Consider the following 16,697-nt stretch of genomic DNA (forward strand, 5'->3'; position numbering starts at 1 on the left):
ATTTCCAGACCACCACAATATTTTCTTTGATTTTAAACGACACACTATCAATATGATTTGTTGATATTAAATATGAGAGCAACAGAGAAAAATACAGACATGCGCTTATGGAATTGTGATTATCTCGATGTTGGTCAAACAATGAAGCAACTTGTTGACATCGTTTCCAAATGATTTAAACGAAAGGATTCAATAGCGGTAAATGGTGAAGGACATGCGCCTGAAATAAGTGGATCGCATTTTCTGTGGAACTTGTTTCTCTTTCGTCAATTATCTTGATTGGTTATTAAAAGCGTTACTCACATTTAGTTAGCGGTTGTCTTTAGTGGAGTTCATATCGTTCGATTCGGATCTAATTTGATTATTTAGAAGATTACTGTTTAAAAGTTTAAAGTAACGCTTTTTATAAATTGGCTGTCTCAAAACCGATTTTGTGGATGGGCGTGTGTGTTCCTTTGATGTGCGTGTATAGTGTTAAAAAAGTGTAGCAACGTCAGTTTCCTTGGAAATAGAAAATTTAAGAAAATTTAATTGCAACATCACTTGGTGTGCCATACTCAAATTTGTGTGTGTGTGTTACTGTTACCAATGGTTTCTATAATTTGATCCAAGTATAACAATCAAACGCTTGTGCATATATGTATCCAAGGTGTGTATATACGTATTAGAAAAAACTAATTTCAGTCTCACTGTGTAAACACAGACATCTCAAAGCAGGCGCATATTTAAGTGTATTGTCTGACGCCGGTTAATAACAGCCAACCAACCATCATATATCCCGACTAGTCGTAGGAAATATGACGCCAAAAGTGTGATGTGTTTTTTTCTCTGCGTAACGTATATGTCCTTGTTCCCGTTGTTATTTTTTGTTACGGACGTTGAAGCAAACACAACAAACCACAAGAGAAGAGCTTCACTTCCTGTCCTAGTCAAGCAACCAACCATCCAGACAACCAGTGGGATACGTATTGGCAATTCGAGAGTGTGTGAATGTGTTCTTGTTGTTTTTTTAAGTTCATTCGCACAAAAGGGGCTTTTCTATGATTTTTTTAGTGATTCAATGTGCAAATAAAACAAGTGTTCTTGTGTCAAATTAAGTGTATGTGGGTAGATTTCTGTGACAAGATTTTTATTAGGCCTACATACATCCATACAAACCCATGTATATATGGTAAAGCTGATTTTAAATACATATGTATGTATATAAGGTGTATAGCTTCTGTGTTATTGTTTGTTTTTAACAAATCAATCAAAGGAATGTCAATAAAATGTCAAAAGAAATTCTCTGAATTATTAATCGTTACCTACGTCGAAAATCTCAAAGGAATAATCCGTCATTCAAATTTATCCAGGTTTGTATTAGATTAGAGTATTGAACAATTGCAAGATAACCAATCTAGAATATGGGAATTTTAAATGTAGTTGTGAGAGCAATTAACTATTAAGACGGGGGATTAGGAAGTAATCGATATTCTGAATTTAATTATTTTAATAACAGACTTAAACTAATATGAATAAAACTAGAAGATTTCATGAAAAATTTTGTAGTTGCTCCAAAATAATTCCTTTGAGGCATGACTACTCTTTATTTAGGGAATTTAACGTATGCAAAAATCGATTAATTAATTAAGGAGCTACTCATTTACTTAAAGAGTGTCAACTCAAATGAAGAAATTTGTCGATTAAGGAATTTAATAATTTAACAACTTCATACATCCCCGAAGGGACAATAGAGGCTTCTCTTATAGCAATGAGTGCACGCCGATTTATTGGCCCAATGATATGGGATCTTATGACACCACTTGTTGAGAAGTTTTTCATATCTGAAATACTCAGGAAAATTAAACCAGCATTACATTGAGGGGATTTGTCACCGCCGCAATTTTTTTTTTGTTCTGGTTAGGGATTGACCTACTGAGTGCAAGGTGGACGTGATTACCACTGCACCACGGTGACTCCCGACTGATAATAACTTCATATCGTGTCGAAATTCCATGATGATATCTTGAGAAATCAATGAGTTACAACTCAATTTCTTGAAGTTTGAAAAAATAACATCAAACAGGTTGTGCATAGAAAATTAGCACTAATATCCCGTTAGCTCGGTGTAAAAGGTGGAGTATGTGGTTTGTTATTTGTTTTGTGTAAATTATTTTTATAGTTGGAATTAAAAATGTAATCTTTAAATTTTCTGAAAAATTGATTTTGTCAGTTAAGACGCTCTTTAAGTAATTGAGTAATGGACTGCGCTTCTGATCTACGCTTTTTGTACCGTTGAAAATTTAATGAAAATCGGTTCGTTAGTTTTCGAGATATAACAAATTCAAAAAGTGGTTTGGGATTTCGGTCCCCATCTACACCATTTGTTTTCGAAGAATGTAATTCAAAGAATTTCGGTTGTAATTTGATTATTTTATTTGAAATTCGAAACATTTCACTTGTAATTTGAGAATTCCAATTGAATTTCGAGTTATTTAATTTGTAGTTGGAGAATTCCAATTGAAATTCGAATTTTTTTCATTTGTAATTCGAATTATTTCATTTGGAATTCGAATATTTCCATTAGTAATTTGAATTTTTCCATTTGTAATTCAAATTTTTTCATTAGTAATTTCAACTAAAAATATTCAAATTGCAAATGAAAACATTTAAGTTATAAATGGAAAATTGGAATTACCACTGAAAAAATTCGAATTACAAATGAAAAACTTCGAATTTCAATTGGAATTCTCAAATTACAAATAAAATAATTCGACATTCAAATGGAATTCGAATTTAAATTGAAATTTTTCGAATTGCATGTGAAAATTTTGTAGTAAATTTGATCGGCGAACACATCCACCGCGGTCCATATTTTAGCGCACCTAGTAAGAATATTCTGTGCCTCATATTGTTGATACTTGTTACCAGTTAATCCTTGTCAAGCATAAAATTCATAAATTGTCACGATTTTTACAAAGGTTTTTGTAGAAAATTTAGGCCAAATATTTAAATATGCCAAATATCGGGAGTTAACATGATATAGGACTATTGATGAATTTTGGCAAGAATGTTTGAAATGTCAAATTGCAAATTAATTGGAAAATATGGCCAAAATCGTGAAATTATAAAAAAAAACGGGAGGTTCGTCTATATGGGGGATATATAAAAACGTGGACCTCTATCGACCATGGACCTACACTTGAAATGTCAAATTGCAGCAAATTCAATTGGAAAATATGGCCAAAATCGTGAAATTATAAAAAAACGGGAGGTACATCTATATGGGGGATATACCAAAAAGTAGACCTCTATCGACCATGGACCTACGCAAGATGTTTAATACGAACAAAGAACACAAAATGTCAAATTACAGCGAATTCACTTTGAAAATATAGACAAAATCTTGAAATTAATAAAAACCTGGAAGTACCGTTATAGGGGTCTATACCTAAAAGTGAACCAATCCTGACGAATTTTGTGGAAAATTACCTTCTAGTCACTACAAGTTTACGGTAAAAATTTCAGATCGATATCTTGATTAGAAATATTTTTGTCGTTCTCTCCCATACAAGCTAAACCACAGTGCACCGTTGCCTAGCAAATTAATTTGCAATCCGATGCGTTCATAACAAATTCTCAAAATACCGAAAGTCGAGAGATACCGTTAACCGGGCCTATGCCAATGTATGGACCTATGTTGAAAATTTTTGGTGTATAAGTGTTGTGATCATTAAGAACCTCCAATGTCAAATTCCAGTTAGTTCGTTTAAAAAAATTATTTAAAATCCTCAAAATACAAAAACTCATTTGGTACTATTATATGGGAGACCAAAACATGGACCTATGTTGTTGTTGTAGCAGCTTCTACAGGTACATGTAAATCTTTATTTTATTGATTCGGCTCTGCCTCCAGCTCCAAGTTCAGAAAGCACGCCACCTGAATAGGATTCGTCCAAAGAGAGAGTAGAGTTAAGTTAGTCGGGTTGGATGGGCAGTTAAACAGGTGCTGCGTAGTATGCGGACTGGTGCCACATGCTGGGCAGATATTCCGCATGCCATCAATCTTGGCCCAGTAAGAATTGAGGCGGCTGCACCAACCAGATCTATGTTGTGCTAACACTTCGTTTGTCTTGGCAGCTGTTGTTCTTCTGCTGCAACGGGTGGTGGATTATCGTCGAGGACGATATTCGCACTGTAGGCTGCCAGAGCCTCTGCAACCCCATCAGTGTTGATCTAGAGGTTCTCTTTTATATCTTTGGACCTCTCTCTCCAGATCTCGATAATCCTCCCTAACTTGCCTGGGGAGTTCAGGCATATCCACCAGGTGGTGATTTGGGTGGTCTTGCCTATAGCATCCAAGCAAGTACTGCATCGTCAACATCGTGTTGTGTCGACGCACAGGAAGGATCTTGGTCTCCTCATGTAAGTGGTCCACTGCAGACATGAGGTGACACCCTGTAGCTGTGGTGACACCCTGTTGCAGTATTCTGACTGATTTGTAGTTTATCCCATTGCGTATCACTTACGTTAGCAAACCACACTGGCGCCGCATAGCTTACCACAGACCGTCATATCGCGTTGTATGTGGTTAACAAGGTTTCTTTATCCGCACCCCAAGTGCTGCCGGCTAGGGACTTGAGGACCTTGTTGCTGTTTCTCAGCTTATCACAGATAACTGTAGTATGCTGGGACGACTTATACATGCAATCGAATGTGACCCCTTGGACTTTGGGGTAGTTTGAGGTCGGAATAATTGCACCGTCCACCTGTACATTCAGTGGGAGCTTCATTTGCGCCGTCCATGTGGTGAACAGTGTGGCTGTTGACTTAGTGGTGGATATTTTCATATTCCTCGAGTAGAAAAACTCTACAAGATCAATGAGATAGGCATTTAGTCTGTCACAAACGTTACCGATGTTGGGACCTGACGCCATGAGTGTACAATCATCCGCGTACGTAATTAACTCAATGCCGTCGGGACGGCAGAGAGGTAGAGGTTAAACAGTTCCGTAGATATCACCCTTCCTTGGGGAACTTCCTGCTTCACTCTACGGGGTTTGGACATCCTGTCTCTGAATTCCACGTATGACTGGCGACCACACAAATAGTTGATGACCCAGCGTTTCAGACAAGGCCGGAGGGTAGTATTCTCGATATCCTCGAATAGCCTAGCATGGCTGACGGTATCAAACGCTTTGGTCAGATCCAATGCTACCATCACTGTTCTGTGTCATGGTTTGAGCTGGTTGAGCCCTCGGCCAATATATGTGGAAATGGAGTGCAATGCTGTTGTGGTACTATGCTGCTTCCGGAATCCGTGTTGATGATCCGCAACGGGATAACACGTTCTGATGCTGGGGAGGAGTAATGCCTCGAGTATCTTTGCTACTGGCGATAGAAGTGAAATCGCCCTGTATGACTCACCTCTACTGGCATCTTTGCCACGCTTCAGCAGCGGGACCACCCTGCCCATCTTCCAGGCATCTGAGGACCTTGCTTAAATACTCGACTCCTGGGTCATCCAGCTGTTTTAGCATCACCATAGAAATTCCGTCAGGTCCAAGCGCTTTGGATGACTTTGCGCCTCAGATAACATCTGCAACATCATCCATCGTAAATTGTGGCGGTTCTTCCTCGACTGGAAGAGATCGCAAACGACGCAAAACACTTCTCTTCGCCCGGTCGCTATCGAGGTGCTCGATAAATTGTCGGCAAAAATAGCCAGCGCACCTCTTCGGATCTGTCACAGCCACGCCGTTAAACATGACAGATGTCCGAACGTCTCTCCTACCAGGGTTCGATAACGCCTTAACCGTTGTCCACAATTTACTACAGCCGGCTCCAATCTTGCAGCACTTCAGATGTTCTAGCCACTTTTTCCGCTTGTGTTCACCGACTAATCTATTGACTTCCATTGTCAGTTCCCTGACTCTGGGGTCGTTAGGGTTCGTGCGGCGAAGCACATCACGCTCATTAGCTAATCCCGTCGCCTCTGCTGGGAAATTGGGTCTTATTTCAGGTATTCGACCAGCAGGAATAAAGCGAGCGGCTGATGATGTCTCGGAATTTCCTCTCTGCTACCCGAACATCAAAGGGATTGGGCAGTTCTCTGAAGCGTTGATTAGTGAACTCTCTGAAACCTTGCCAATCCGCTTTCCCATGATTAATAAAAGTGCGGCGTTCAGAGGTTATAAAGTTTGGTGGTCTGTTTATGGAGATGAGGATTGGGAGATGGTCCGACCCAAGGGAAATGACGGGTTGTCATGTCACGTCATTCGTCAGACCAGGTGACAGGCGAATTGTGGCAGTCTGCTCTAATCCTGGTGGGTGCGTCCTCGTTCGCAGTGCAGAATGTGGAGCTATCTATTTGCTCAGCCAGATCTGTACCTCTCTGGTCATTCCCTAGAGCTGAACGCCATAACTCATGATGCGCATTGAAGTCCCTAGGACCAGCCGGTTATCACCTCGCAACAGAGATCTGATGTTAGGCAAATAACGCGGGGCACAGCTATTGACCGGCGGGATGTTAATGGCTGCGGCTGATACTCCTGTCGGGGAGATTGCGGGGGAGTTTCATAATCCGACGATGTTGATGATGAAGACTCACTGGGGTTCATGTTGGTGCAGCATAATCCGACGATGTTGATGATGAAGACTCACTGGGGTTCATGTTGGTGCAGCACGAAGCAATATAAACCCTGTCGCAATACTCCCTCAGGAAGGTCAGACCTGAACAGTTGCTGAAATGCACCCATCCTCGGCACCCGTTGCATCTCATTGACACCGACCTATGGTGAATGAGACGTTGACAAACGGTGCAAAACCATGGCCCGGGGATACTTTCAATTCCGGCACGGACCAAAAGAATCCGGAGCAGAAATTCCGGGACATGCCGCTCCCAAAATAAATATAAAGACGAACACGAACAAGTAGTTGCGGAGGTGACGGCCCCTGGCCGAGAAGATGATTCCTCGGGTCAATCCGGTACATAGAACTGACCGTCGCGGGATTGTTTGACCTATGTTCACAATTTTTAGTGGAGAAGTTTTTAGACCACTGGTTATTTCAAATACCAAATTACAGCTAGTTCGGTAAAAAATGTAGCTACTATTCTCAAAACATCGAAAATAGGAGGGTACCGTTATATGGGACCTATGCCAAAACATGGACCAATATAGTTTTGTGAGAACTGGGAATCTCAAATTACAAGTAGTTCGGTCACAAATGTAGCTGAAATTTTCGAAAATACTGAAAATCGGGAGGAATCGTAATACGCGGCCTATACCAGTGTACTAGAACCTCAAATGTCAAATTACAGCTAGTTCGGTTAAAAATTATAGCTAAAATTCTGAAAATAACGAAAATCGCGAGGAACGTAATATGGGGGCTATACCAGGATATGGACCTACGTTGACACCATACTATGGTGGAGGGTTTGAAATGTGAAGGTTCTGTAATTTTTAAACTCTACACCAAGCTGGGGTACGAGCAAAAGGAAGCGAGATAGAAATATAGTTCCTCTAATGGATATACATAGAATCACTTTTTGAGTCGATTCATGCATGTCCGTCCGTTTATAAGTCCGTCTATCCATCTATTTTTGTAATCTAAGTACTGGTCCGATTCAAATAAAAATTGGGGGAAGATATATATTTTTTTCCAAAACACGAACCCTTGTTATTGTGGTAAGAATCGGTTCATATTTGGTATAGCTCCCAATTTTATTTTCGCCAGATTTAATGTATTTGGTGCACCGATCACGCTATGTCTCTCAAATTTGAATTAAAATTGGATAATGTGAAGAAATTGGGACAAAAGATAAGGTAACAAAATTTGATTTAAATCGGTTTGGAGTTAAATATAGCTCCTATATATAGTTTCGTCCGAGTACATGTTTCTGATGCGCCAAACATGCTATGCATTCGGACAAAATTATTATGAAATTCGGACAAATTACGAACGATCTAAGCTACTAAGCTATTTTTTTTAAGATTATTAAGATATAAATCCGTCCGATTAATTCATGTGTGCACTCATGTGTATATTCATGCTTATTTCAAATTTAATTAGCTAATAACCCGTTGTACGATGGTCACCAAAAACCTTCTGGCTTCCAAAACATGGTTTTTGAACGTTTTTACAGTATCTTCTGGCTATTGCTGCTATTTTACGGGTTCATACGCATAGTTCCATGATTCGTCACCTGGATCTATCTTATAAACGTCGCGATCGTATTTTTTCGAAATTTCATGCTCCGATCTCCCCTGTCGATCGGTGCAACCACATTTTTGCTGCCATGTGTTCGTGCAATATCAAATTTTAGTTGGTGGAATAAATGCCCAAGGATGCCCCTATCTCACGGTATATAGCACTGCGTTCTGCATTATCCATTCACATACGGCTTAATTTTTTCTGGCACAACGGCCGTTTTTGGACAACCCTCACGACCTTCGTTTTTTTGCCGAGTGTCGGCCACGATTGAATCCATTAAACCAGTTTTTCATAGTGCCATAGGATGGTCCTTTATCGACATACAAAGATTTAATTTGATCGATGTACTCTTGCCGTGATTATTCACGTCGGAAGTTGTGAAAAATTATCGGACGAAAATGTTCACAAGTTACAACTGTCAAACTTTCCAAAGAAAAGTCAAATGACGCCTGCCGACACTGCGTGTTGCCTTGACCAGAAGGTTTTTTAGTGATTCTCGTATGTACTGGAAACATGAAAGACGGCCAATAAATCCACTGTTTTACTCCTCCGACGAATAAGACATGACATGGCGGTGGAGCTAAGTACTTCCATTACTGAAGGGAAACTTTGTAATTACTCCATTTTGTATACATTTTCACTGTGGTGTCTTTTCCTTACTGGTTTCACAATTGGTGTTGTTTGTTGCGTTCATGGTGGTGCTGAGGTAGACGGGTACATGTTTTTCCTGCCAGCCTCCTGCTGCCTTACTATCCTCCACCCGGTTTATCGCTGTCATCTTGGTCGGGCGGTATACATTCAAACCATCTTCCGAGCACACTATCTGTATCAGTTGCCAAATTACCTTGCTGATCTCTGCAAGAGGATGTTTCACTCTTTTGTAGAATTTTCGGACTTCATTCTGGCTTCTGCACATCTCATTTTTTTACACTCCCACTTTTCCATTTCTCTCTTTTTCCTGCGGAAAAGACATTTATCTTCTCTCCTTTTCTCCCGATACCTCTCTAGTGCGTTCTTACTGATTGTAGAGTAATGTGCCGCATTTTTCTCCCCATGTGCCGCATTTTTCTCTTCGGTAGCATCACGATACCCCTGGTCATACCATCGGTTCCTTGGAGGAGGTCTCTGGTATCCAAGTATGGATTTTGTGGTTGCATGGAGTGGGCAATACTTTGCCACTGTGCTGACATGTTATCGGAATGCACTCCTCACTTGATCAGGCAATTGAGTCAGTTGAGTGTAATATGCTGTGCCTATCTGTTGTGATTGCAGCTTACCGATATCCAACTTCCGTGTTGTGCCTGTTCGTACTTTATTTGAGGGGTTTGTTTTTAAATGGTTTTATTTAGCTCACCCCGTTTGTTTTATTTAATATTTATTCTTGGGTCAAATTTAGTAATTCAAATTTCACCCTCTTCCTGTCAACCGATTAATCTGAAATTTTCTATACACTTTGGATTTTGGTGACAATACAATTATATTTATTCATTATCATTATAAATTCAAGATGGCGGCCGCTACAAAATGGCGGATAACGTAGGTTTTATCAATCCCATCAATATGGGTATCAAATGAAAGGGCTCAACAAGCAGAATACAATATACTATAAAAAATTGAAATCCAAGATGGCGGCCGCTACAAAATGGCGGATAACGTAGGTTTTATCAATCCCATCAATATGGGTATCAAATGAAAGGGCTCAACAAGCTCAACAACAATATACTATAAAAAATTGAAATCCAAGATGGCGGCCGCTACAAAATGGCGGATAACGTAGGTTTTATCAATCCCATCAATATGGGTATCAAATGAAAGGGCTCAACAAGCTCAACAACAATATACTATAAAAAATTGAAATCCAAGATGGCGGCCGCTACAAAATGGCGGATAACGTAGGTTTTATCAATCCCATCAATATGGGTATCAAATGAAAGGGCTCAACAAGCAGAATACAATATACTATATAAAATTAAAATCTAAGATGGCGGCCTCTACAAAATGGCGGATAATATAGGTTTTATCAATCCTCTCAAAATGGGTATCAAATGAAAGGTCTCAACAAGTAGAATACAATTTACTAGGCAAAATTGAAATCTAAGATGGCCGCCGCTACCAAATGGCTGATAACAATTTTTTATCAATCCCACAAATATGGGTATCAAATAAAAGGGCTTGACAAGAAGAATACAACCTCAATATTTAAGATAGGCGCAGCCACTAAATGGCGTATAATTAAGATTTAAATTTAGAAATTGAATCTGTAATTTAGGTATCTGATTACTCCAGCCTGAATCCACCACCCAAGTCAAGATTTTTGATCGTGTTGAGGACTGTGTGGCGTTAAGGTGGCTAAAAATGATACGTCGTTAGCGGTCCACCACCCATGTTAAGGTGAAAGGTTAAAACGCGCCGAGAACTGTATGGCATTAGGGTGGATAAAAATGACATGTAGTTAGCGTTTTCCCCTCAAGACTCAGGCGCATCTAGTTGTACATAGCCTTGCCCCTTTATTGGACCTCTAGGGGGTCGACCGTTTAAATGTCCATTACTCGTGGGAACAAAATGGTAAAAAAAATATAAAAAATACAAACACAAATAAAACAGAAACTGCAACACAACGTAAACGAAGGCTTCAAAAAGCGAAAGAAAAGTATAAAGCAAAACGAGCTAAAGAAAGTGAAGGTGATAGAAATAGTCGATTACAGAAACGACGGGAACAATTAGCGTCAAAAACACCTGAGCAATATGAGGCCAGGTTAAAAAAGCAACGTCAGCGATATACACAAATGACGGCGTCAGAAACGCCTGAAGAATATGAAGCCAGGTTAACAAAGCAACGTGAGCGATACACACAGATGATAGCGTCAGAAACGACTGAAGAATATGAAGCCAGGTTAACAAAACAACGGGAGCGATACACACAGATGTGTGTTGCCTTTAATACTATCATGGGCTTCTACAATACATAAAATGCAGGGCAGCACTGTGGATCACGCAGTCGTATACTTAGGTGCGAAACTGTTTGAAGAAGATCAAGCCTACGTGGCTCTTAGTAGAGTAAGATCTTTGCAGGGACTACGTATAGAGGAGTTGGACTGCAATAAACTAACGGGCAAGAAACCTTGCAATAATGAAGCACAAAATGAATTAAACAGAATGCGAAATAAAAACTAAAAACTAGAAAATAAAAATAGGTAAAAAAACTTTTTAAGTTAAACGGTTTTATGTTAAACATACATTGCAATGTTTAAGATAAATGTACTAAAAACCAAAAAATAATAAAATAGATACAGTCGTGGGAATTATAAACATATGCATAGACTAGACTAAAATAAAACCGTGGGGCACGTCAATTGTCTACAAATTATCGACTTAATGTGCGATAGAAGAATCGTTTAATTCGTCGTTAGGCAGTTGGCCCGCAGAAATTACTTACTATTTTCTTGCTCATGGAAATTCCAATAGTTATACACTCCATGTAAATAAAAGAGATGTTTCAACTAGTTTATCGTTGGACATTCACACTGCTGGCTGGAGAGGAATCGTTTCACTGCTCGTAGTTTCTTTTTAATCGACAAAGTACTACTCGCTCACCACTATGAAACCCTAAAACTCGCTTATAATCGTGCTTGCTAGCTTGTTTCCACATTCTAGCCCTACTTATCACACGTCCATCGTTGTCGGTTGAACAACTGCCTAATTATAGTGTGACATTACAAAACAAACATTTTAATCAACGATTGTAGACAATTGACGTGCCCCACGGTTTTATTTTTGTGTAGTCTATGCATATGTTTATAATTCCCACGACTGTATCTATTTTATTATTTTTTGGTTTTTAGTACATTTATCTTAAACATTGCAATGTATGTTTAACATAAAACCGTTTAACTTAAAAAGTTTTTTTACCTATTTTTATTTTCATAGTATTTTGCTTTTTGTAGGGATGAGTTACTAGCCCATCGCCCCATCGAAAGTTTTAACATTCTTATGGGCGAAAGCGCGGCACATGTCAGCTCACTACCTTTAATGAGTGTTAAAGGCAGCTCCCCAGGTGATACAATGGGGAGGTCAGTGTCCACTTGACATGAAAGTGGGCTTTGTCATGTTAAAAGCGGTCAGAGCCGTTGCTTGTTATCTTTCATATCATACGTCGCCGCAAATACTACAACAAATTTACAATTTTTTTATTTAAATATCCTAAATCAAGACTGATCTTCAAAAATAACTTCTTTCGACACAAATCCTTTTCACCAAGGTGAATCTGGGGACTAGATATTTTAGCCTCCGATTAACCACAACCCCACAGCCAAACACATCTAATGTTTCTTGTAAGTGTTAGTATGGAGCCGGAGCAAATTATTTTCAATGCCGTTTCATGGTTGGCTTGCAGGATAAGTGGTGTTTAGTATGGAGCCGGAGCAAATTATTTTCAATGCCATTCCATGGTTGGCTTGCAGGATAAGTGGTGATGTTTAACACTTCTTTGCGTTTGAATTCCAAGGGTGATGGGCGCCTGACACCTTGTTTGGTACTGATAGATTCGGAGAGATATTTTTTTCAAATTTTAACTGGTGTTTTTTAACACTTTATGTAATGAATTAATACATATGTAACAGTTTTATCATTATATCTCTACAACAACACATAGCTTCAAATTGTCCTTGGAAATTATTTGCATTTAATTTCAATTGATTCTTAACAGAAAATTTTATCGCAGTCACAAAAGGATTTACTCTTTGCAAAATTTCTTTGAGTGAAAAATTCTATAAAACAAATTAATTTAAGTGCAAATATATGTTCAACTTCATTGTTTGAAATTTGTGCACTCACAAAAACACAAAATAAACATGAATTTAATTTACTTACACCCCCAAAGCACTTGCATTGGAATTTGGCTTCTGTGGAAAATTTCAGTGATATTCAAATCGCAGATTCGAGAAACACTAACAACTACAAGTACTAACAAAACATTTTGTAAAATTAATTGGATACAAATCACATACATACATTCACATACGTAACCACAAAATTGGTTTTCAAATGTGATGGATGTTTTATATAAAACGATTAAATCCTTTGTGGCACGTGGATTCATATACGAGTATAAATACATATCTACAGTTCTGTTCTAGTAAAAAAAAGAAAAAAAAATATCTACAATCAATGTATTGCAATGGTTTAACAAGCTTAACAGGGTTTTGCGATTACAAAAAAATACCGTACAGGGTAGATTACATACATAAGTTCCGACATATATCCCAGAAGGAGCAGGGGATACTTATCATGTATCAATGAGTGCACGCCGATTCATATTGGCTCAATGATCTAATGCTTGGTTTACATTCGGCATCGTTTCCTGATTTCGCAGGCGTTTCGTGATTTCGCGCGAAATCAAGCAAAATTTACCATGATTCTGCATACAAAAATTAAATCATCTCATTTCGTGATTTCAGCGAAATCAACATCGAAATCACAGTGCTCATGATATAGTTTGTTTTTGATAGTTTGTCGAAAATAACAACAAACAAATCGTCCACCGTGCTCTGTGTCTATTTTAGATTCACTTTGGCGGTTTTGTTGTGATGTGTGTTTACTAACATAATCACATAGTTATGATGATTCTCTGCTTTGTGGAGACGCATAACAGTGGGAGTAGTTACTTTGGTTTGCATATGCGGCTACGAGAGTTTCTGAATGTTTCTGTTGAATTCGCATTTAAACGAATTCGTCGGTCACATTTATTCTTGAGCTGGAGTCGTCATAAAATTGGGGAAGAGTTCTTTGTTTCAATACAAAGAACTAAGTGAACTGATGAGTCCAAGTGGCGTTGGACGAAACTAGTCTTCTCTGCGCCTTTCCCTAAAGTAAATCAATTTTAACTACATCCACTTTAAAAACATGTTGTTTTTTAAACTTGAAAACAACAAATCTGTGAATTAGCTAGCTTAATTTACAAATAAGAAATAAATCTCTTATCTCAAGATTTTTATTGTTACCAAAACCGATTTATTACTAGCTAAGAACATGTCTACAAGTGGTGTCTTATGACACGTCGTTCGGACTCGGCGATAAACTGTAGGTCCCATATCATTGAACTAATATGAATCGGGGTGCACTCATTGATATGAGAGAAGTCTCCCCTGTCCCGCCTGGGATGTTTGTAGAACAATTATAAGCACATGGCCCCGCCATAACTATAGATACCCGTATCGATATAGACATTCCATACATTCTTAGACAACCATAAAGTATTTTATTATTTATTGAAGGATTAAGGATTAAATTGTACCAAACACATCATTAAACGAAATCCTTTGAAATATTTTACTCTCTATACAATTTTTTTTTTGAAACTTGACGTTGTTAACAGCGCTACTTGTTGTTGTCGTTTGTAATGAAACGTAAACATATATTTTATATATTTCTTTTTTAAATCAATCGTCAAAAGGGAAGGATGTGTCTGCGACAAAGCAGCATCCTTTTTCATAAGAAGTATTTAATGCGTTTTCCGAGAAAATAAATACTTCAATCAGACAAGAAGAAACATCCAACATAGATACATATACATACTCATGTGTATGTAAGTAGATGGAAGAGGAATGTTTTGGGTAGTACGGTCAGTCAACACATGCTGTTGACGAACTTCCGCTGACAATGGGCCAAATATTTTTAATCCGATTTGTTTTTAGGTCAAACATTACTTTGGTAAATTCTAAGAAAAAAAAAAAATAATGCAAAATATATTTTTAATGGAAAAGGCACAATAACCCGTCTGTGTCGTTAGGCGAATGAAATTTAGATCTTTGACATGGGTATTTTTTTTAATTCATTTTGGGTCAACTAAATTTAGAATACTATACTGCGTATTTGAAATAACTTAAAGCACGGAAAAAATAAGTTACATTGTTTTGAATGTTACTGCGAGTTATTTAGTAGTTTGCATACCGTCATAAGGATTTTGAGTTATAAAGAACTATATTTTTTATATCTTTGCAGTTGCTGCTTTGAACTTTTAAAGTCGACAGAGGTATACCCTCAGACTATGTGAATTGAAACTTCCATCCATTGACAGTATCGAATCTACGGATTACGGATTTTGTGACCCTTTTTGGAATTTGCATACAAAAAATATATGTATTTGGTCTGAAGCTCAAAAGTGTTGCGGAGGATTCAAGTACATCCGACAATGGACCGACATAGTACATTTTGGAAGTGGATCTTATTTTGGGAGTCATACCTTTTATATATATTGTGCCCACCATTATTCAGTTGGTCTGAAAGCATGGACTCGCCCACAAAAAATATAATATCGAGCGTTTTTACAGCTTTCAGGCTATTTTCTCATGAAGTATGGACTTGCCCCTGAAAAAAAACTTGTGCTTGTAGTTTTCGATAAAATCGGCACTGGCACACGGTGTGCCTTAACCAAATTTAAATGGAAGGTGCTTACACCTCGGAAGTTTTTGCTGATTCTGAAACTACAATGCTCATAGATGAGAAATATCAAGAAACAAAAAAATCGCCGGAGGGATTTTAAAATGAATCGCGATTTAAGTTCACATTTTTAGGATTTCTTAAGGTTTTCACGATTTAGCTTGGAAACCGCGAGCCACATGTAAATGGGCCTAAAGAGAATGTTGTTTTTGTGAAAATTCTCCACAAGATTGATCTGTATGATGTTTTCGTACGTTTTACCGTTTTTTGAGATATAGAAGTTCAAATTGAGACAATGCACTGACTGTATCGCCTCCTTATAAAACAATGTCATTACTGCAATTTCCCAAATTAAACTTATATATCTTGAAAATGGTACAACCTAGGAAAAATTAAATCATCCAATCTTGTAGAGAATTTTCACAGCTTCAACATTTTCTTTAGTCCCATTTTGATATGACTTGCGGTTTCCAAGCAAAATCTTGAAGACTTAAGATAAAAACCTAAAAATTTGAACTAAACCTCTATATCTCAAAAATGGTAAAACCTACCAAAAAAATAAATATCAGGCTTGTAGAGAGTTTTCACAGCTACAAAATTTTCTTCAGACTCATTTCGATACGACTTACGGTTTCTAAGCAAAATCGTGAAAACCTAAAAAAACCCTAAAATTGTGAATTTTGATCGTGATTTATTTAAAAATCCCTCCGGCGATTTTTTCTGCTTTTTTATTTTTCTTATCTATGAACATTGCTGTTTCAGAATCCGCGAAATCTTCCCATGTGTAAGCGGTTTTCATCAAAAGTTAGTTAAGGCGCACTAAGCCTGGTATTGTTTTATAAGGAGGCGATACACTCAGTGCATTGTCTCAATTTGAACTTCTATATCTCAAAAACCGTAAAACCTACGAAAATGTGGTAAAAGTCAATCTTGTGGAGAATTTTCACAGCTACAACATTTTCTATAGGCCCATTTACATAGGACTCGCGGTTTCCAAGCAAAATCGTGAAAAACTAAAGAACCCCTAAAATGTAAACTTAAATCGCGATTTATTTGAAAATCCCTCC

At 38.0% G+C, this 16,697-nt stretch overlaps 1 protein-coding gene across 2 annotated transcripts in view; it reads left to right on the forward strand.

The window, feature by feature from the left end:
* Positions 1-301: 301 nt before the first annotated feature.
* Positions 302-16,697, forward strand: part of LOC141388590 (serine/threonine-protein kinase 32A) — a 182,958-nt gene continuing 166,562 nt past the window's right edge. Inside the window, exons 1-2 of one of the 2 annotated variants that reach the window (XM_073958536.1) lie at positions 327-649; positions 1,054-1,352. The gene's annotated coding sequence lies outside the window, so the exon portion shown is untranslated. Of the gene's footprint in view, positions 650-1,053; positions 1,353-16,697 lie in introns of both variants that reach the window. The other variant, XM_073958535.1, reaches the window with a different exon arrangement.

The sequence above is a fragment of the Musca autumnalis genome, unplaced genomic scaffold (assembly GCF_047663935.1).
Source record: "Musca autumnalis isolate F117 unplaced genomic scaffold, ASM4766393v1 scaffold_1, whole genome shotgun sequence".
Taxonomy (NCBI): domain Eukaryota; kingdom Metazoa; phylum Arthropoda; class Insecta; order Diptera; family Muscidae; genus Musca; species Musca autumnalis.